Source organism: Ambystoma mexicanum, chromosome 10, assembly GCF_040938575.1.
Source record: "Ambystoma mexicanum isolate Mex_15411 chromosome 10, UKY_AmexF1_1, whole genome shotgun sequence".
In the NCBI taxonomy this organism is placed as follows: Eukaryota; Metazoa; Chordata; class Amphibia; order Caudata; family Ambystomatidae; genus Ambystoma; species Ambystoma mexicanum.
Window position 1 is genome coordinate 894,537,598 of NC_090932.1, and position 21,018 is coordinate 894,558,615.

The following is a 21,018-nucleotide window of genomic DNA, read 5'->3' on the forward strand; positions in this document are numbered from 1 at the left end:
GACACCCGTCCCGTCGTCATGGTATATCGGGAGATTGCAGCCAGATGTATTTTGATGGAGGCGTGAACCAGTCTAGCTTTGGCCAGCGACAGTAGGTACGGCAGTACTTGAGGGGCCGTAATCCGCAGAGGGTTAATCTTCTGTGCACGGCACCAGACAGAGAACCTCTTTCATTTATGTCCGTAGCACTTGAGAGTTGAGGACACCCTGGACTTTGCAAGAACCTCTCTGCAGTCGGCCGGGATGTCGTACCCTCCAAACTCTAGTGCTGCAGGAGCCAGGCCTGCAAGTTCAGCGACTCCGGGTTGTGGTGAAGAATGGCGCCTCCTTCTCTGGAGAGAAGATCTGCGTCTGTCGGCAGCTTGACTGGTGGAGACGTTGACAAGTCCAGAAGGTCCGGGAACCAGATCTGTCTCGGCCACGCCGGTGCGACGAGGATCATCCTGCATCGGGACCTCTTGAGCTGGTTGATGAGCCGGAGCAGCAACGTCAGCGGAGGGAACGCATAAAGAAATAGGCCGTCCCAGGGGAACGAGAAAGCATCACCCATGCTCCTCGGCTGGGGGAACCTGCTGGCGAACCTCCGGCACTTGGAATTCGTTGCAGTCGCGAAGAGATCGATTTGGGGTTTGCGCCATCGTTGGAAGATTGATCCTGGCGTAGTTCCCACTCGTGGCACGAGCACAGCTCCCTGCTGAGTGAGTCGGCGATCGTGCTTTTTATTCCTGCCAGATGAAGAGGCACCAGAAACATCCCCTGGGCGACGGCCCAATGCCACAGATCTTAGGCTTCCTTGGATAGGGCCGGGGACCTGGTTCCGCCCTGTTAGCATCGTGGTGCTGTTGTCGGTGAAGATCCTCACCACCTTGCCCTTGAGGGATGGAAGAAAGGACCTGAGGGCCCAGAACACCGCGCAGAGCTCCAAGATGTTGATGTGGAGAGACTTCTCCTCCGGGAGCCAAAGGCCTCTCGCATGAAGATCTCCGGAGTGTGCTCCCCAACGTTCCAGCGAGGCGTCCGTCATCACCGTCACCTGGTGAGCTGGGGTCTGAAAGTCTGTGCCCGCCGACAGATGGGAGCGGGTACCCCACCACCGGATCGCCTGACGGAACATCTCGTTGAGAGGGATCCTGTCCTCGAAGCTGCCCGTCGACTGGATCCAGCGGGCGTCGAGGAACTCCTGTAAGGGTCTCATCCGAAGCCTGAAAAGGCGCACCAGATAAATGCAGGAGGACATCATCCCGAGGAGGGACTTGATAGATCTTACCCTGGCCATGTCCGTGGCCAGCAGACGCTGCACCTTGCCCAGAATGGTCCTGGTCCTTTCCTCCGACGGCGAGGCCAGCCGCGCCACTGTGTCGAGCTTGGCTCCCAGAAACAGGGCGACTTGCGACGGAACCAGGTGGGATTTTGGAAAGTTGATGGAGGTCCGTGAGCAACTGGACGGTCTTCGCAGTGTGCTCCACGGCAAGCTCCCTTGTCCTTGCCCGATGAGCCAGTCGTCCAGGTAGGGGTAGACGTGGATCCCCTGTAGGCGCAGCCGCGCCACCACCAGTGCGAGGCACTTGGTGAACACCCTGGGTGCCGACTTCAATCCGAACGGGAGGGCCTTGAACTGGTAGTGCCGCCCTTGGACCACGAACCTGAGGAACTTTCTGTGTCTTTTTAGAATGGGGATGTCGAAGTACGCATTCTCCAAGTCCAACGACGACAGGAAATCGCCCTCCTCCAGCTGTCCCAGCACATGCTGGAGGGTGACCATACGGAACTTCTGTGCCTTGATGTACCTGTTCAGTCGTCGTAGGTCCAGGATGGGGCGCCATCCTCCTGTCTTCTTTCTTACGAGGAAGTACCTTGAGTAAACTCCGGAGCCCCAAAGCCTCTTTGGGACAAGCTCGATGGCACCCTTCTTGAGCATCGCCCTTACTTCCAACAGTAGTTGAGGGATGTGATTTTCCTTCCTGGCCACGGGTGGAACGCAAGGGCACTTCTTCTGAAACTCAAGGGCGTGCCCTTGGGCCAGGGCGTCCAGCACCCAACGGTCAGTGTTGATGGACTCCCACACGCTGACGAACCTCGCCAGCCGGCCTCCCACCAGGGTGCTTCGGCGGGGGCCCGACCCCACGGTCGGTTCAATCTTGTTTGGAGGCGGCCTTGCCTCCTTGACCTCCTTGTCGACGACGACGGGCACCACCTGACTTGCCGCGTCCCCTGTAGGCTTCCTGGGACGAAGATCTTGCCGCTTGGCGGTAAGTGGAGGAGCCACTGCCAGATCCCTTGGAGGCACCTTGTCTGCCTCTGGAGCTCCGAAAGGACAGCCGTCGTTGTTGGAGCACTCCCAGTGCCCGGGCAGTCTCTGTGTCTGTCTTGATGGCCTGAAGGGACTCATCAACCGCCTTTCCAAACAGGTTGTTCCCGTCGAAGGGCATGTCCAGAACCTTGGTTTGTACGTCCTGGCGGAAATCCGTGGCCTTAAGCCATCCTCGTCGTCTCAAGCAAACGCCATTGCCCAACTGACGGAAACCGGTGTCACGATGTCCGTCGCCACTGTGATGGCGTGGTCCGAAGCAATCTCCCCCTCCTGTAGGATTTCAAGGGCCTCAGCCCTTTTGGCATCCGGAAGGAAGTCTAACAGAGGGGCGATTTTGAACCACAACTCCCTGTCGTAGCGGGCTACGATAGCCAGGGCATTGGCCGCCTTGATAGTCGTTGCTGCGGATGAGATGATCCGTCGTCCCATCGTGTCCAACTTCCTGCCCTCGCCGTCCGGCGGGGAAGTTGATGTCGAGGCCGATGCCCCCCCAGCTTTCTTCTTTGCCGCCGCCTAGACGACCGAATCCGGGGTAGGTTGTGCCCGAAGGCACAAGGGGGCAGAGTTGGGGACCCGGTACTTCTTCTCGTACCGGTCCCTCTTTGCCGGCGCCGTGGCAGGGTTCTTGAGGAGGGCGAGCCCCTCATCCCAGATGTCATCAAGAAGTGGTACGGCGAGGACCGTCTTCCTTTTATCCTCGTGCCGTTGGTAAAGGAACCCTTCTTTCTTCTTTTCTTCTGGGCAGAGCTGAAAAAGCTCGGATGCCCTGGAAATCATGGCATGAAAGGATCCAATCTCGTCGGGCGGGGACGCCCGAGCAGGAGGGGACGGGGGACACGTCCCGTCGTCGCCCCGTCGTCATCTGTACCTGTCGTGGCCGTGTCCGTGCCTGTATCATCCCCGTGGGTAGTAGACCGGGGGGAAGGCAGAGGAGGCCGCAGAGGTGGGAGAGGTGGCGTAGGATGCGTCCTCCTCCTCTTATGCGGTGGACTCTCCGAAGGTCCTGGCTCCGGTTCCCCCGTCGGGTCTGGCTCAGGTACCTCCGTCGGGGGAAGGGGCAACCTTGTCCTTATCTCCAAGCATAAGGACTGAATCGCAGACAAAATGGCCGCCGAGGTGTCCTGCGGCGCCGGAAACGACGGGCGCGAGGGCTCTTGAGGAGCCTTGTCGGCGACACCGTCGCTCTCGTCGACGCCCTCGTCGGGATCCCTCCCGATGGGCTGGGCCTCTTCCACGACTTCGATGAGCTCTTCTTCATAGGTCGTGTCCGTATCCACGATGGCCACCAGCCGCTCCCCCACCTTTTCCAACGAGGACTTCATGGGGGTCTTCTCAATGGGCCTGAAAGACGACTCCCTCCGCGGTGGCAGGGAGACTCTGGGTCCTGCGGGCCCCTCCACTGGTGTAGCCTCCACAGGCTGAGCAAGGGCCGCAGCGACATCCTCAATCGAGGTCTTAGCAGGGTGAATTAAGGCCATCGCCACCTTCTGGACGCCTGGGGCCTCACCTTGGGGGGAGGGTCCGAGCCTCGCTCCCCCTCTGCCGGAATCTTCGAGATCGACTGGGGCCTCTCCAGAAGCTTCGCCGGGTTTTCGGACTTCCTCTTACCCGAGCCAGAGCGTTGGCTCGTGGTTGATGGCGCCGGGGAGGATGCTCCCTGCCTGGCAGCCAAGGAGCCCGACCGTTCGGCGCTCCCGGTGCCCGCGGACTCGCGGTGCTTAGCCTTTTGTTGGGCCCCCGTCGCCGGGGCACCCTCACAGGACTTAGAAGACCGCTCTGACTTCTTTTTCTTCTTCTCGCCTGACGGGCTCTTCCCTTCCAGCCAGTTGGCGAGACGAAGGTGGCGATCCTTCATGGTCCGCTCCGACATGTTCCCACAAAACGCACAGTCCTTCTCCTTGTGCGTCTTGTCCTCATGGAGACAGTAGAGGCATGACGAATGCTCGTCCTCCTTGAACACATTCTGAAGCTGGTATCCAGGGCAGGTCCTGAACAGCTTCCCGGGCGTCGAGCTTCCTTTCTCCTGGGCCATGTCGGGGGTAGGCCTCGGAACTTCTGGAATCCTCCAAAAGCATAACTCGACGAAACCTTCACCCTTGAGGGGCGTAGAAAACTCCGAAACGGATCCCTGTTGATCGGATGTAGAAACGGTGGAGCTTGAGGCTCTATTTAACCGAAAAATTAGAAAAATCTCCTGAAAAAGCGCGAAAATGCAGCAAAAGCTCGAGAGCTACAGCACGAGGACTCCCAACACTTGAACGTGCGGTAAAAATCTGAGGATGGCTGCCGGAGGCGGGGCTTAGGGAGAGGGCAGTCGTTGGCTGGGGGCAGTATGACCCAGAGACCAGTGATTGGTTAATACTAAGAAATACAGATCAAACACGAAACTGATACTGATTTTTTTCTATACCGAGGATTACCAGCCTGACAATGGGGAATATTCATGAGCATGTGAATCCATGGCAGACCTCATGCTGGAGAATGGCATGATCCACAAAATCAAAATGCCGCTGATAGGTCGAGGAGGAGAAGGAACAAGTTACTTACCTGTAACTGTTGTTCTCCAGCATGGGTCTGGCATGGATTCACATGCTCATGAATATTCCCCATTGTCAGGCTGGGAATCCTCGGTAAAGAAAAATCAGTATCAGTTTCGTTTCTGATCTGTCTTTCGTAGTAGTAACCAATCACTGATCTCTGCGTCATACTGACCACAGCCAATGACTGCCATCTCCCTAAGCCCCGCCTCTGGCAGACATCTTCAGATTTGGTAGCACGTGAAGTGGCAGTATGACCAAGTGAAGAGCCGCAGAGGGGTAGGCGGGAGGGTTTGCATGTGAATCCATGCCAGACCCATGCTGGAGAACAACAGTTACGGGTAAGTAACTTGTTCCTTCTCCAGCATGGGGTCTGGCATGGATTCACATGCTCATGAATAAAAGAATACATAGCAGTACACACATGCACAACCACGGGAGGTGGCAAAGGCTCAACATTAAGCATTACATCCAAAACCCAACATTAAGCATTCTTACCTCCTCACCAGGCTCACCTTAGGCGAACAGGTTGCGCAGCACTGCTTGGCCGACCCTGGACTCCTCCCTGGAATCCTGATCGACGCAGTAGAATTTCGTGAAGGTGTGCGTCGACCTCCACGTAGCAGCCCTGTAGATGTCCAGCAAGGGCACACCAGATAGGAACGCCGTGATAGCTGCGATCGCTCTGGTGGAATGGGCTCTCGGACGGCCAGGCAGCGGTCGGTTTGCCAACCGATGACAGAACATGATACAGCCGGAGAGCCATCTGGAAATGGAAGCCTTCGAGAGAGCCTTCCCCTGATTGACAGGTCCAAAGTTCACAAAAAGTTGTGACGTCTTCCGAAAACTCTTCGTGCGGTCCACTTAGAACTTCAGCGCTCTAGCCACATCCAGCGAGTGCAAAGTCCTTTCAGCCGGCGATGAAGGCGACGGGAAGAAAACAGGTAACACCAAGGGTTCGTTGAGGTGGAAGTCCGACGGCACCTTGGGCATGAAGGAGGGGTGCGTCCTGAGCACTACCCTCGTGTCGTGAAAAGTCAAGTACGGGGGCTTGCAGGAAAGGGCCTGGATCTCTCCCACCCGTCGTGCGGAGGTGATGGCCACAAGAAACGCTGTTTTCCACGACAAGAACTTCAACGGAGCTCAGTGCAGAGGCTCGAACGGAGGTCCCATGAGCTTGGTCAGCACCACGTTGAGCTCCCACGCCGGGGCCAGGGCCTTCACCGGCAGGAACGATCTGAACAGTCCCTTCATGAATTCTTTCACCAGATGATGAGACCACAAAGACGTCCGTCCCGTGGTTCTGGTGTATCGGGAGATCGCAGCAAGATGAATCTTGATGGAAGCGTGCGCCAGCCCAGCCTTGGCCAGCAGGTACGGCAGTACTTGAGGAGCCGTAATCCGTACAGGGTTAATCTTCTGTGCGTGGCACCAGACAGAGAACCTCTTCCATTTGTGTCCGTAGCAGTTAAGAGTTGAGGACACCCTGGCCTTTGCAAGAACCTCTCTGCAGTCGGCCGGTATGTCGTAACCTCCAAACTCTAACGCTGCAGGAGCCAGGCCTGCAAGTTCAGCATCTTCGGGTCGTGGTGGAGGATGACGCCTCCTTCCCTGGAGAGAAGATCCGCGTCCACTGGCAGTTTGATTGGCGGGGACGCTGACAAGTCCAGAAGGTCCAGGAACCATATCTGCCTCGGCCACGCAGGTGCGACGAGGATCATCCTGCACCGTGACCTCTTGAGCTGGTTGATGAGCCGGATCAGCAGCGGCGATGGAGGGAACGCATATAGGAACAGGCCCTCCCAGGGGAACGAGAAAGCATCGCCCATGCTCCTCGGCTGGGGAAACCTGCTGGCGAACCTCCGGCACTTGGAGTTTGTCGCCGTCGCGAACAGATCGATCTGGGGTGTGCCCCACCGTCGGAAGAGGCGGTCCACTAGATCCTGTCGCAGTTCCCACGCGTGGCACGAGCGCAGCTCCCTGCTGAGCGAGTCGGCGATGGTGTTTTTTATCCCTGCCAGATGAAACGGCACCAGAAACATCCCTTGGGCGACGGCCCAATGCCACAGATCCTGAGCCTCCTTGGACAGGGCTGGGGATCTGGTACCGCCCTGCTTCCTGATGTAGAACATGGTGGTGGTGTTGTCGGTGAAGATCCTCACCACCTTGCCCTTGAGGGACTGAAGAAAGGACCTGAGGGCCCAAAACACTGCACGGAGTTCCAGGACGTTGATATGGAGGGACTTCTCCGTCGGCAGCCAAAGGCCCCTCGCGTGCAGATTTTCGGTGTGCGCTCCCCCTCCTTCCAGGGAGGCATCCGTGGTCACTGTCTTCTGGTGGTCCAGGGTCTGTAAGTCCATGCCCGCCGTCAGATGCGTGCGGGTGCCCCACCACCCGATCGCTCGTCGGAAGCTCTCGTCGAGTGTGATCCTGTCCTCGAAGCTGCCCGTCGTCTGGATCCAGCGAGCGTCCAGGAACTCCTGTAACGGGCGCATCCGAAGCCTGCACAGGCGGATGAGATAAATGCAAGAAGACATCATTCCGAGGAGGGACTTGATGGACCTCACCCTGGCCGCATCCGCAACCAGCATCCGCTGAACCTTGCCCAAGATGGCCCTCGTCCTTTCCTCCGACGGAGAGGCCAGAAGCGCCACTGTGTCGAGCTTCGCTCCCAGAAACAGTGCGTCTTGAGCGGGCACCAGGTGGGACTTGGCGTAGTTTATGGAGAATCCCAGGTCCGTGAGTAGTTGGACGGTCCTCGCCGTGTGCTCCGCGGCAAGCTCCTTTGTCTTTGCTCGGATGAGCCAGTCGTCCAGGTAGGGGTAGACGTGGATCCCCTCCAGGCGCAGCTGCACGCCACCAGTGCGAGGCACTTCATGAACACCCTGGGTACCGACCTCAATTCGTAGGGAAGGGCTCTGAACTGGTAGTGACGCCCTTGGGCCACGAATCTGAGAAACATTCGGTGTCCCTTTAGGATGGGGATATGGAAGTAGGCATCCTCCAAATCCAACGACGACAGGAAATTGCCCTCCTCCAGTTGACCCAGGACGTGCTGGAGGGTGACCATCCGGAACTTCTGTGCCTTGATGAATTTGTTCAGTCGTCGTAGGTCCAGGATGTGATGCCATCCTCCCGTCTTCTTCTTCACAAGGAAGTATCTTGAGTAAACTCCGGAGCCCCGAAGCCTCTTTGGAACGAGCTCGATGGCGCCTTTCTTGAGCATCGCCTTTACCTCCAAGAGAAGTTGAGGGACGTGATGTTCCTTCCTGGCCACGGGGGGAACGCATGGGTACTTCTTTAAAATCTCGAGCACGTGACCCTGGGCCAGGGCGTCCAGCACCCAACGGTCGGTGGAGATGGACTCCCACACGCTGACGAAGCTCGCCAGCCGGCCTCCCAGCGGGGTGCTTCGGTGGGGGCCCGACCCCACGGCCGGTTCAGTCCTGCTTCGACGAGGCTTTGCCGCCTTTTCCTCCTTGGCGACGACGGCGGGGTCCGCCCGACTTGCCTCGTCCCCTGTAGGCTTCCTGTGACGACGAACGGGCCGCTTGACGATAGGTGGAAAATCCACCGCCGGAACCTTTGGAGGCACCCTGCTTGCCTCCGCCGCTCCGAAAGGGCGGCCGTCGTTGCTGGAGGACACCAAGAGCCCGGGCAGTCTCCGTATCCGTCTTGATGGCTTGTAGGGAATTGTCCACTGTTTTCCCAAACAGGTTGCTCCCGTCGAACGGCATGTCCAAGACTCTGGTCTGCAAGTCCTGACGGAAGTCAGTTGCCTTGAGCCATCCACGCCGTCTAAGGCACACGCCGTTGCCCAACTGGCGAAATCCAGTGTCAGCGATGTCCGTCGCTATCGTAATGGCGTGGTCCGACGCCAATTCTCCTTCCTGCAAGATCTCTAGGGCCTCCGCCCTCTTGTCTTCTGGTAGGAAATCCAGCAGGGGGGCGATTTTGTACCACAACTCCCTGTCGTAGCAGGCTACGATAGCCAAGGCGTTAGCAGCCTTAATCGTCGTCGCTGCCGATGAGATGATTCTGCGTCCCATCGTGTCCAACTTCTTTCCCTCGCCGTCCGGCGGGGAGGTTGACGTAGAGGCCGAGCCCCCCCCCGCTTTCTTCCTGGCCACCGCAGAGACGACCGAGTCCGGGGTCGACCCGGTACTTCTTCTCGTACCAATCCCTTCTCGCAGGCGTTGTGGATGGGTTCTTGAGGAGGGCGAGACCCTCATCCCAGATATCGTCCAGTAGAGGTACAGCGAGGACCGTCTTCCTCTTGGTCTCGTGCCGTTGATAAAGGAAACCTTCCTTCTTCTTCTCTTCCGGGCAGAGCTGGAAAAGCTCGGATGCCCTGGCGATCATGGCATGAAACGATCCAATCTCGTCGGGCGGAGAAGCCCGGGGAGGAGGTGACGACGGGAGATCCTCGTCGTAAACCTCATCGTCTGTGCCCGTTGCGGCTGTGTCAGTCCCTGTATCATCCCCACGGGTCGTGGACGGGGAGGAGGGCTGAGCAGGGCGCGATGGTTGAAAAGTAGGTGGAGGATGAATCCTTCTTCTCTTAGGAGGAAGGCTCCCAGAAGGGCCTGGCTCCGGGTCCCCCGTCGGGAGAGGTTCCTCCGTTGGTGGTAACGGCAATCTCGTACTTATCTCCGAGCATAAGGACTGTATAGCCAACAAAATGGCCGCCGAGTTGTCTTGCGGCACTGGTTGAGGGGAGTCCGACGGGCGGTCAGGAGCCCCGTCGGCACCCTCGACGTTCTCGTCGTCTCCTACGTCGGGGTCCCTCCCGACGGGCTGGTCTTCTTCCACGCCAACGCCGTGGCTTAAGACTTCGATCAGCTCCTCCTCAGAGGTTGAGGCCGAATCCACGACGACCTCCTGCCCCCCTTTTTCTTCTCCGTCGGAGGTTTCACAGGGGTCCTGTCGATGGGCATGTAAGAGGACTCCCTCCGCGGTGGCAGGGAGACCCTGGGCCCCGAGGTCGCCACCACTGGTGTAGCCTCCACAGGCTGAGCCAGGGCCCCCGCGACTGTCTCGATAGAGGCCTTGGTCGGATGGATTAAGGCTTTCACCACCTTAGGTGCGCTCACCGCCTTCTCCTTGGGGGGAGAGTCACTGCCTCGCTCCCCCTCCGATGGGGCCTTCGAGCTCGACCGGGGTCTCTCCAGGAGCTTTGCCAGGTGCTCGGCCTTCCTCTTACCCGAGCCAGAGCGTTGGCTCATGGTTGATGGCGCCGGCCAGGATGCGCCCTGCCTGGCGCCCGTAGAGGCCGACCGTTCGGCGCTCACGGTGCCAGCGGACTCGCGGTGCTTGGCCTTCTGTTGGGCCCCTGTCGCCGGGGCGCCCTCAAAGGTCTTAGAAGACCGCTCGGACTTCTTCTTCTTCTTCTCGCCTGACGGGCTCTTCCCTTCCAGCCAGTTGGCGAGACGCAGGTGGCGGTCCTTCATGGTCCGCTCCGACATATTTCCGCAAAACGCACAGTCCTTCTCCACGTGCGTCTTGTCCTCATGCAGGCAGTAGAGGCAAAGGGAGTGTTCGTCCTCCTTAAAGACATTCTGAAGCTGGCATCCAGGGCAGACCCTGAACAGCTTTCCGGGCGTCAAGCTTCCCTTCTCCTGGGCCATGATCGAGATGGGCCTGAGAAACTTCTGGAGTCCTCCAAAAGCGTGGCTCGACGAAGTCTTCACCCTTGAGGGGCGTAGAAGAATCCGACACGGGTCCCCGTTGATCGGATAAAGAAACGGTGGAGCTTGAGGCTCTTTTGACCGAAAAAGATAACATTTTCCTAGGAGAAAACGCGAAAAAGCACTAAAGCTCGAGAGCAATAGCACGAGGATTCCAACACTTGAACGTGCGGTAAGAATCTGAAGATGGCTGCCAGAGGCGGGGCTTAGGGAGAAACGAAACTGATACTGATTTTTCTTTACCGAGGATTCCCAGCCTGACGACGGGGAATATTCATGAGCATGTGAATCCATGCCAGACCCCATGCTGGAGAAGCAGGGCTGTTTTGTCATTGTCTCTAAGGGTGTCAATTGCTGTATTTGAAGATAGCCTACCTTGTCTAGAATTTTGAGTAGGAAGGGGACGGTAGTAATGGGTCTGTAGTTAGTGGGTATGGAGGGGCCTAGAAGTTGAGAACCCAAGACTCTTTGAGTTTGATAGGGATGACACTTTTGGAGAAGGATGAGTGAATGAATTTGGTAATGAAGGGTGAGATGGCTTTGTGAAAGGACACTGGTAGTTGTATGGTATCTTCCTATGAGCCGATTGCCTGCTTCCATTGGTGATCCAGGGTCTCTTGGATTGGCCTCATGTGCAGCCTGCAATTTGGTATGAGGAATATGCATGAGGACATTATGCCCAGAAGAGATTTGAGGGTGCGGACTGTGGTCGCCCCGTTGCTTTGAAACCATGAAGACCGATGAGTTAGTGCAGATATTCTGTCCGCTGGCGGTCTTACTCTGGGTATGCTGGTATTGATTTCTGCCCCCAGAAACAGCACTGCCTTGTTGGAAACAGGGCAGGATTTCTCTTTGTTTATCGAAAACCCCAACTCCTTCAAGAGTTTTATTGTTCTCCGCACAGTCTGAGTGAGCTGGCCCTTATGAGCCAATCGTCTAAATATGGGAAGACTTCGGTTCCGACCTTCTGAGGTATGCTGCCACCGATGCCAGGCACTATGTAAATACACTTGGTGCTGATTTTAGGCCGAACGGGAGGACACAGTACTGAAAATGTGACTCCCCTACGGTGAACCTGAGGAATTGCCTGTGGGCAGGATGAATGGGAATGTGGAAATATGCGTCCACCATGTCAAGAGTGGCCAGGAAATCGTGTTGGTTGAGCCACGGGAGAACGTTCTGAACAGACGTCATCTTGAATTTGATGCACTTGATAAACTTGTTGAGAGCTCTCAAATCCAGAATCGGTCGCCACTGACCGTTCCTTTTCTTCACAAGAAAGAACCGGATGTAGAAGCCTCTTCCCCTTTGTCGGTATGGTAGCAGTTCTATTGCTGCTTTTAGGAGCAGCTTGTGAACCGACAGCATGACCAACTTCTAATGATGCACTTTGCGTGGAACGGGGGCAAGGAACAGAGGTTGGTCCAGGAATTCGATGTTATGACCTTCGCGGACCACCTGTAGCACCCACTTGTCTGATGTTATGTTTAGCCAATGTTGATAAAAACGGCTTACTCACCCGCCCACCAGGGTGCGTCATCAGAGAGGAGGAAGAACATAGTCAGTTTTGCTTGCTCTGGTTCTTGGCGTGGTGGAGCCACACTTTCCCCTATGGGTGTACCTGTTTGATGACTGTTGGTATCTGTCTTGGAAGGTGTTAGTCTGCGTTTTTTGACTGTAGGAGGGGTGGCTGAAACCCCTATATTTTGAGGATGCACCTCAAAAGGACCGAAAGGATCTACGATCTTTGTCTTTGTCCTTAAGGGAACTGATAGCACGTGCCATATCGGTATCAGCTTTAATACCCTTGAGATGGTCGTCACTCTTTTTACCAAAGAGGTCTTGCCCATCGAAGGGCATATCTAAGATCTGAGCCTGAACCTCTGGTCTAAAATTCATAGCTTGCCTTCTCAAGTCTGTACCATGGGCCATTTGTCTGAAACCCGACTCTGCTATGTCAACAGCCGTGTCGATCATATGGTTGGAGGTTGCCTCGCCATCCGATATGATTTCTTTGGCCTCTTCTTGCAGGTCTACAGGCAAATGCTTGGTCAGTTTGGATAAACTGAGCCACAGCTCACGGTCCAGCCGTGCAATCATGGCCAGGGCGTTTCAAGCCCTGATGGTGAGAGAGGCCGAAGGTAATACCTTCCAGCACATGGCCTCCAATTTACATCCTTCTTTGTCGGGTGGAGCTGAAAGAGTTTGGGATGGATTAGCCAACCTTTTCCTGGCTGCAACCGTAATGACGGAATCCGGTTTGGTATACCCCCTTAGGCATAATGGTGCCATGTCCAGTGCCTTCCCCGGCCTCAATGTGAGGGCCGGTGTGGACAATGGTGCAGCCAAACATTTTGCTCCAGTGTCCCATATAGTGTCCAAAAGAGGGATCATAGTGACTGTACTTCTACGTTTGTCTCTATGTTCATAGAGCACCGATTGTTTCTCTGCTCATGCCACTTGTAAATTAAAGAGGTCAGTCGCTTTACCAGTTATGGTATGAAAAGACACTAGATCATCCGGTGGTGAAGCATCTCCTGGGGAGTCCTTCTTACTAGGCTTCTCTACAATGTAATTGTCCCACTCGCTCTGCGAGTCTGGCTCCTGAGTAATGTCCCCTTCTTCAGGGTCTGAAAAATCCCTGAAAGGATCTTCTTGCCAGTCGGAAACAGATGCAGTGGATGGAACTATCGTGGGGTCCCTTGTGGGTGGTCTCATAGGATCCCTTGTGGGTGGTCTTGGCGTAGGAGATGATCTAGAAGGCGGCCCCTGTCGGCGAAGCACTGAGCATCCTGCTCCTGGACCTGCGGGGAGGTTCCGTCGAGCGTGCTCTCCTGAGGTCTGCTCCTGGTAGGAGAGCTTCTTGGTGAATTATGAGGCGGTGAAAACTACCTTCGAGGAGATCTTTCCATCGATGTAGAGGAATGATGTCTCGGTCTCTGATATCTATTGAATTTGTCAATGATCCTCTGCATTGAAAGCATGAGTTCTGGATCATATGGGTCTGTGGGTTCCCCTGGAGTGGGATGGCAGGGAGGACTGTTCTCCTTGGGAGTGATGGTCGGTTGCTCAGGAATGATTTCGGAATTCGGGAAATCCTCCTGTAGGATGATGTCAGGATGTTCTGCCATTTCTTTTAAAGGAGATAGTTGAGCTCCTATTGGTAGAATGAGGTCTTCCGGTATATGTAGGCCTGTGTCCATTGATCCAAACGACTCGCTTTCCATGGAGGGCGTGTCAGGGATATCCGTGGACGTTGCCTTGGACTTGTTTTTCCTCCGTCGACTAGGGGTCAATAGTCGTCGACGGTATCTTCGTGGAAAATGGTTTGGACTTCGTCGACGAGGATGTTGTCGACGAGGGTTTTGTGGACGCAGAAGGCATTCGTGGACGACGAGGGCGTCGTGGACGGATGGTGAGATTATTTAGTCGACGATTGCTTGGAAGTGGCCGATTTCGACGACGATGACTTAGTCGTGGATGACGTTTGAAGAGTTGTCGTTGACGTCTTGGATTTCGATGACAGTTCACTCATCGACGGGCCTCTATCAACGTTTTAGATGACGACTGCCCCCCGGAATTTTTGAAAACATCTCCTTACCTTTGGAGGAGGTTTTCTCATCCGGGCGCTTTTTTGTGGTCTCCAGATCCAAGGGATGGAGATAGAGATGACAATTCCATCTTTCTCTTGCTCCTATGTGAGGGAGAGGAGCTTCTGTCCACAGAGGCCCTTCTTTTTGAAGTTTGCCTCTCTGAAGGCTTCATAGACAGTAGAGGGTCTGTCTTAGCTGATTCTTCATCAGAAGAGTGTCCTCTAGATTCCAAATGTAGAAGGAGTCCTCTATGTCTGTCCTGGAGAGTTTTGTTAGAAAAAGTCTTACAAATATCACATTTGTGAATTTCATGTGGATAGAGGCAGTACATGCAGGGTCTTTCATGTAGACCAGCTTATTCTTGCATCTAACACAGTCCCTGCTGAAAAGGGAAGGCTTCTTGGTAGTAGATTCCTCCGACATAGTGTGAAGAGAGGAATCACTCGACGAATTCTGAGGGAAAACAAGGGTTTTCTGGGCCCAGAAACACTGTACAGGAAGAGTTTGATCAGTAGATCAAGGTAAAGCTGTTTTTAGGAAAAGGTCATTAAGCTAACAGCAAAGAAAAATTGAAAAGCTCAGAGAGATGAGGATTCCCTCCATTCTGTTCGACTGCAGTGAAAAATCTGAAGATGGCTGCCGGGGGGTGGAGCTTAAACCCTGCCACCTGATTGGTTAGGGCCATAAGGACAAAAGTGAGGTGGAGGGACTACACAAGTGAATGGCTCATAGGCCATAAGGGACAATCTAAATTGTATTTCTATGGAAATAATGTATATATATTTAATTTTTAATAATGATTTAAATCACAGAGGATTCCCAGTCTGACGATGGGGAATATTCAAGCATCTGAATCTCTGAAAGATCCAATGTTGGAGAAACATAGTTGCTGTAGCCTTGCAGTTTGATGGATATCACACCAAGGGCCTCATCAGGGGTTGGGCGGAGCGATAAAAATGCAGTGGTAACGCCATTACTGCTGCATTACAGCTCCACCCAATCCAGAGATTGGGCAGAAAGTTTAAGGTTTACCTCAAGCTTTTTGTTGGGGGTAAAAAAACTCCCCTTTCCATCCATTTCCGGTGCTTTTACCGCTGGTCCTATTACCGCTTGCAGTAATAGTGCCGAAAAGCCCCATAGAGACCTATGGACTCAGGATAAATGGGGATTAACAGCACCACTGCAACTCGGGATCCAGCGAAAATTGCACCAGACCGAGTTGCAGTAACACTAATAGCGTTGTGCGGTATCACGGCGCATGTACTGCCGGGATACTATCCCCCAACTTGTGATGAGGCCCATGTTATCTATGATCTATTCAAAAGGGTAGTGGCTGATTCACTGGTTCTTGGGAGATAGTGCCAAACTCACTAAAAGATATTTATTTATTGTGCAGCGGTTTACAGCAAACTTTACATAAATTAGTTGATAGAAACTAAACAACAACAATATAAAAAGATAGACAAAATGGAAAAGAGTTCTTGAAAATCGAATTACAGTTAGGATTAGAGAAATTAATTACCATTTAAAATTCTAGTCCAAAATTCATTAGCCTTTATCGTGTACACAATTCATAAACTGCAAAAATCTCAACATATCCAATTTTATTTACAATCAATTAGTAGATGCAGAAGAGTTGAATTCTAAAGGGCGAGACTGCAGTATCTTCAAAGTTGTCTGGATCTCAGTCAAGAGGTTTGTACAGACGTTTGTAAACACTGGAACCAGGTTATCATCAACTGAGAATAAGAGCGTGTTGTTCAAAGAGTGGGGGGAAAGAAATATCATTTTTCTATGGGGGTTAAGAATTTTCCAGTGTAAAGTAACCACTAGAGAGGAGAGGCCCAACTCATATCTTATTACACTTATGGGAACCCCATTCAGGATATTTAGGATGGACCTTCAGAACAACCCCTCCAGTCTCAGCCAGAAAGACGAGGAGTTTGGCACTGTACATTAAACAATTAATCACTTCGGTTTTATAAAACCTGATCAGTGGCATTAATCAAAAACATCCATACTTAGCATGCAGTCTTCTAGTTTGTGTTATTAAGAGAAAAATCCTGGTCCTGAGTCTAACATAGGAGCATTTGGTAAACACTCCTTCAATAGAGAAACCAAGGTAAGTGAAGCGATTCAATACTTTGAGTCTCTCGTGTTTTAAAAACCACAAGAGAAGAACAAGTTACTTCTTACCTTGTAACGTTCTTTCGATGGGCTGTTCCTCCGACGTATTCCTTATCTTAGATATCTCTTTCCAGCTTTGCTGGCCTCGGAAATTTTTTCTCTCTAGAGGGCGCTGCGCGTCGACGTCCGCCGAGTCGATGTCCCTCGACAGCTGCCGTATCGACGTCGACGTCATCCTGCCTATAAAGGCCGCGCGCAGCGTCCGTTGCTCAGTTCCGTTTTGTGGCCCACAATAATTCTTTCTGGACTAGACTAATCACCCTGAAGGAGCGTAAGCTGCAACAACAAGAGAAGTAGTACTGCGGGGATGGATGGGAAGGTCGATAAGGAATACGTCGGAGGAACATCCCATCGAAAGAACGTTACAAGGTAAGAAGTAACTTGTTCTTCGAAGGGATTGTGTCCTCCGACGTATTCCTTATCTTAGATAGGCTCCCACAGCAGTATTCTGTTATTGGAGGTGGGAGTACTGACTTCATGCTTCCTCTTATTGATGAATAGAGTGCAATACTGCCCTTCCAAACCTAGTCTCTTGACTGGATGAGGAATCCGTGTAAAGGTATGGACGGACGACCATGTGGCAGCCGCACATATGTCTCTAACCGGCACTCCTCTTTTGAGGGCCGATGAAGCTGCGATACCTCTGGTCGAATGAGCCCTAAGATTTTGAGGGGGCTCTTTTCCTGCCAGTTTATAACATTCCAAAATGGCTAAAATGATCCATCTGGAAATGGTCTGCTTAGTTATCAGTAACCCCAGCTTGTGACCTGCGTAGCCTACAAACAGCTGGTCTGCTTGTCTTATCCTAGCCTGTCTACTAATGTAAAAACTTAAAGCCCTTCTTGGGTCCAGCCTGTGTAACCTCTCTTCCTCTTTCCCCGGATGGGGAGGAGGATAGAAAGATGGAAGGGTAATCTTCTGTGTGATATGAAATTCAGAAACCACCTTTGGGAGGAAATTAGGCTTCACTTGCAGAACAACTTTGTCTTTGTGAAAGATTGTATGAGGGGGTTTACAAGAAAGAGCTTGTAACTCGCTCACCCTTCTAGCAGATGTAAGTGCTACTAATAAAACAGTCTTAAGGGTAAGAAACCTTAACGAACAAGAGTGGAGTGGTTCGAAAGGTGTGCCCATCAGGAAAGTTAGGACTAAATTTAAATCCCATAGGGGAACCTGGAATGGTCTTGGGGGATAAACGTTAGTTAACCCCTTTAGAAACTGTATTACCAAGGGTAACTTGAAATAGGATGGTTCTTCCGCAGTGCGCTTAAAGTTGGATAGCGCTGCGAGATAGCCCTTGATGGTGCCAACTTGAAGGCCTGAATTCGCTAAATAAAGTAGGAAGGACAAAACCATTGGTGTACCACATGAAAAGGGATCGATATTCTTATCCCTACACCAGCTGCAAAATCTGCTCCAACGGCAGCGGTATAAAGATTTTGTTGCTGGCCTTCTTGCCGAAAGCAACACCTCCATAACATCATCAGGGAGGTCCCAATCCTTGTACCTCAGCCTTTCAGAAGCCAAGCGTGAAGGTTGAGGGTTTTGATGTCTGGATGGAGAACCTGACCTCCCTTCTGTGAGAGCAGATTCTCTCTGAGTGGAAGTCGAATTGGAGGGCAGATGGACAAGTCTAGAAGGTCCGGGTACCATGCTCTCCTGGCCCAATCCGGGGCAATTAGGATCATGGTTTTCCGGAATCTTCTCAACCTCCTGATCATTTGAGGAATGACAGGGACCGGTGGAAACGCGTACAGGAGCGGAAACTCCCAGTCCACTATGAACGCGTCTCCTAGAGCTCCTCTCGGGGGAAATTCCCTTGAACAGAACAGATCGCACTTCCTGTTGACACTGGTGGCGAACAGATCCACCTGAGGGGTTCCCCAAAGGGCGAAGATCTCTTGAAGGACTTCCTGAGCTAGTTCCCACTCGTGGGAGACTGTGCTCTGCCTGCTCAGAGCGTCCGCCGTCAAGTTCTTCTCTCCGGCTAGGTGAACTGCCGATAGAGAGATTCCTTCTTGGATTGCCCAAAACCAGAGCTGCATCGCCTCTCTGCACAGAGTTAGTGATCCTACGCCTCCTCTTTTGTTGAGGTAATGCATGGCCACTGTGTTGTCCGTCATTATCAGGACATTCTTTCCTTGTACAGATGGCAGAAAAGCCTTCAGCGCAAGTCTGATGGCCCTCAGCTCTAACAGGTTGATATGTAGTCTGGACTCCGATGGAGACCAACGACTGCTGATGGTCAAGTCGTTGGCGTGGGCTCCCCACCCCGTGAGTGAGGCATCCATGACTACTGTTATTTCCGGCCAGGGTTGCCAAAACTGCTCTCCTTTCAGAATGTTCTCCTGACAGGCCCACCACTGAAGGTCTCGAGCCTCCCTGTCGGGAACCTGAAGAAGATCTGTCATTCTCCCTGAGAATTGTGACCACTGAGTTCTCAGTGCCCACTGGAGGGATCTCATTCTCAGGCGAGCCTCTGGCACTAGGAAAATGCAGGATGCCATGAGGCCTAGCAACCTCAAAAAGTCGAAGGCTGGGAGACGTTGGGCATTTTGAAACTTGGTAACCATCTGTAGAATATCTTGAGCCCTCACCTCTGGTGGCGAGGCTTTTCCCAGGGAAGTGTCCAGGATCGCTCCGATGAACTGGAGTCTCTGCGATGGTATCATTTGTGACTTCTTTAAATTGAGGGAGAAGCCCAGTCTGTGAAGGGAGTGGCAAACATGATCTAGCTGGAGCTGAGCTTGTTCCGAAGATACAGCTCTGATCAACCAATCGTCCAGGTAGAGGTAGACGTGAATCCCTTCCCTCCTTGGACTTGCAGCCACTACCGACATTAGCTTGGTGAAGACCCTCGGGGTGGAGGTCAGCCCAAATGGCAGAACTCAAAATTGATAATGAGAGTCGGCAATTGCGAACCTCAGGTATTTCCTGTGTTTGAGATGGATTGGCACATGGAAATAAGCATCCTGAAGGTCCAGAGATACCAGCCAGTACTGGAGCTGGAGGGCCTGAAGGATCTGAGAGAGAGTTACCATCTTGAACTTGTCCTTCCTGAGGAACTTGTTCAATTCTCGTAAGTCCAGGATGGGTCTCAGTCCTCCGTCCTTCTTTGGTATGAGAAAGTAGGGGGAGTACCAGCCCTTGTTCCTGTCCGCTACAGGTACCGGTTCTATGGCACCTTTCTCTAGCAGGTCTATCATTTCCTGCAAGAGGAGCGGATCTGGAACTTTTAGAGAGCTGTTCCCCGGTGGATGACTCTGAGGGATGTGTAGAAAGGGTATGCAGCAGGGGTATGGCTGCCTCTACTGCCCTACAGAGGGGTGTTCCTATTCGTAACATCTGTGATGCAGCCACCTGGGCTTCCGTACATACTTTTGTACGTCACTACTCCCTCGATTCCATCCGTGGGCAGGATCTGGCCTTTGGCAAGGCGGTCCTTTACTCCGCAATTTGATTGGGCATTCTAAATTTCTGTTTTCTAAATTCTTTTCCCACCTCCTTGCATTGGTACTGCTTTTGGAGTCTGTCATAGATATGCAATACGTCGGAGGACTCAATCCCCTCGAAGAACAAGTTACTCTCTTACCTGGTAACGTTATTTCGATGGGATGGTCCGACGACGTATTCCATATCGCTGCCTCCCTGCCTTCCCTGCTTCAGAATTTCTTATGCAATTGCAGCTTAAGTTTCCGCAAGGCTTTGTGTGTCAGACTGGCAGAAGACTGGTGCCACACGTTCTGGGAAAAAACGACAACTGAGGCTACGGGCATCCTGCGTCCTACTTATAACATCCAGTGCCGTCGGAGGAGGTCCTCGAGGGCGGCGTATCGACGTCATCGACGCAGGACACAGACGCCGAATATTTTCCGAAGCAGCACAGCTGTGGTGATTGCATGTCATAGATATGGAATACGTTGTCGGACCATCCCATCGAAAGAACGTTACCTGGTAAGAGAGTAACTTGTTCTTCTGTTGATTGTCATAAAAGCAACAGAACAGGTAGTCGAAAATCACCTCTGCCTGTCCTGTTTGGGTGGGGGGTATGGGGGGTGGAAAGGGTTGACTTTATGGGATAAAAAAAGTGATCACTGTCATATATTCATAATCCAAAGGTTCACTTCAGGTTCGTATTGCGAGAAATAAAGGCCTTTTATCTGCTAGAAGTATTATCATTATTTTAAACATACATTGTATTCTGTAATCATAAAATGAAACATTTTGCAAGCACCGACTACATTTCTTTTTGTATCTATTCCAAAGGCAGGAAATGATGCTTGCCCTTTTGCATCCACTCCAGTAATCTTTCCAGTGCATTGATTATTCCCGCCTAGAAAAGGACGGTCATCTGCTGTGCCCATTGATGCTTTTAATTAGTGTGCGCGTGTGTGTGTGTGTGTTCTGGCTTCAAAAGGGTTCAGTATCTCTGCTTCCCAGTCAGCGCATCCTAATAAACAACGCTTACATCTCATCTGCTCTACTTTGTAGCAGACACGTTTGTACTGGTGAGCAGATGAGTACTTACTTAAATAACCAAACGCATTGCTGTAGCGCGCCAGATGGAGGTGAAACGGGAACAGGCCCCCTATCGTATATTTCAAGAAATGCCACGATGAACGTACCACAGAAGCTGCAGCAAGCTCAGCTCCACCATCCTCTCCAGCATCCGCAGCAAGCACTGGCCATATATCGTTCCTATA

The 21,018-nt window shown here is 52.8% G+C and overlaps 1 protein-coding gene across 9 annotated transcripts in view; it reads left to right on the forward strand.

Annotated features, from left to right (window-relative positions):
• MCF2L2 (MCF.2 cell line derived transforming sequence-like 2) overlaps positions 1–21,018 on the forward strand; it is a 3,251,461-nt gene that overhangs the window by 1,733,039 nt on the left and 1,497,404 nt on the right. The window lies entirely within an intron of this gene.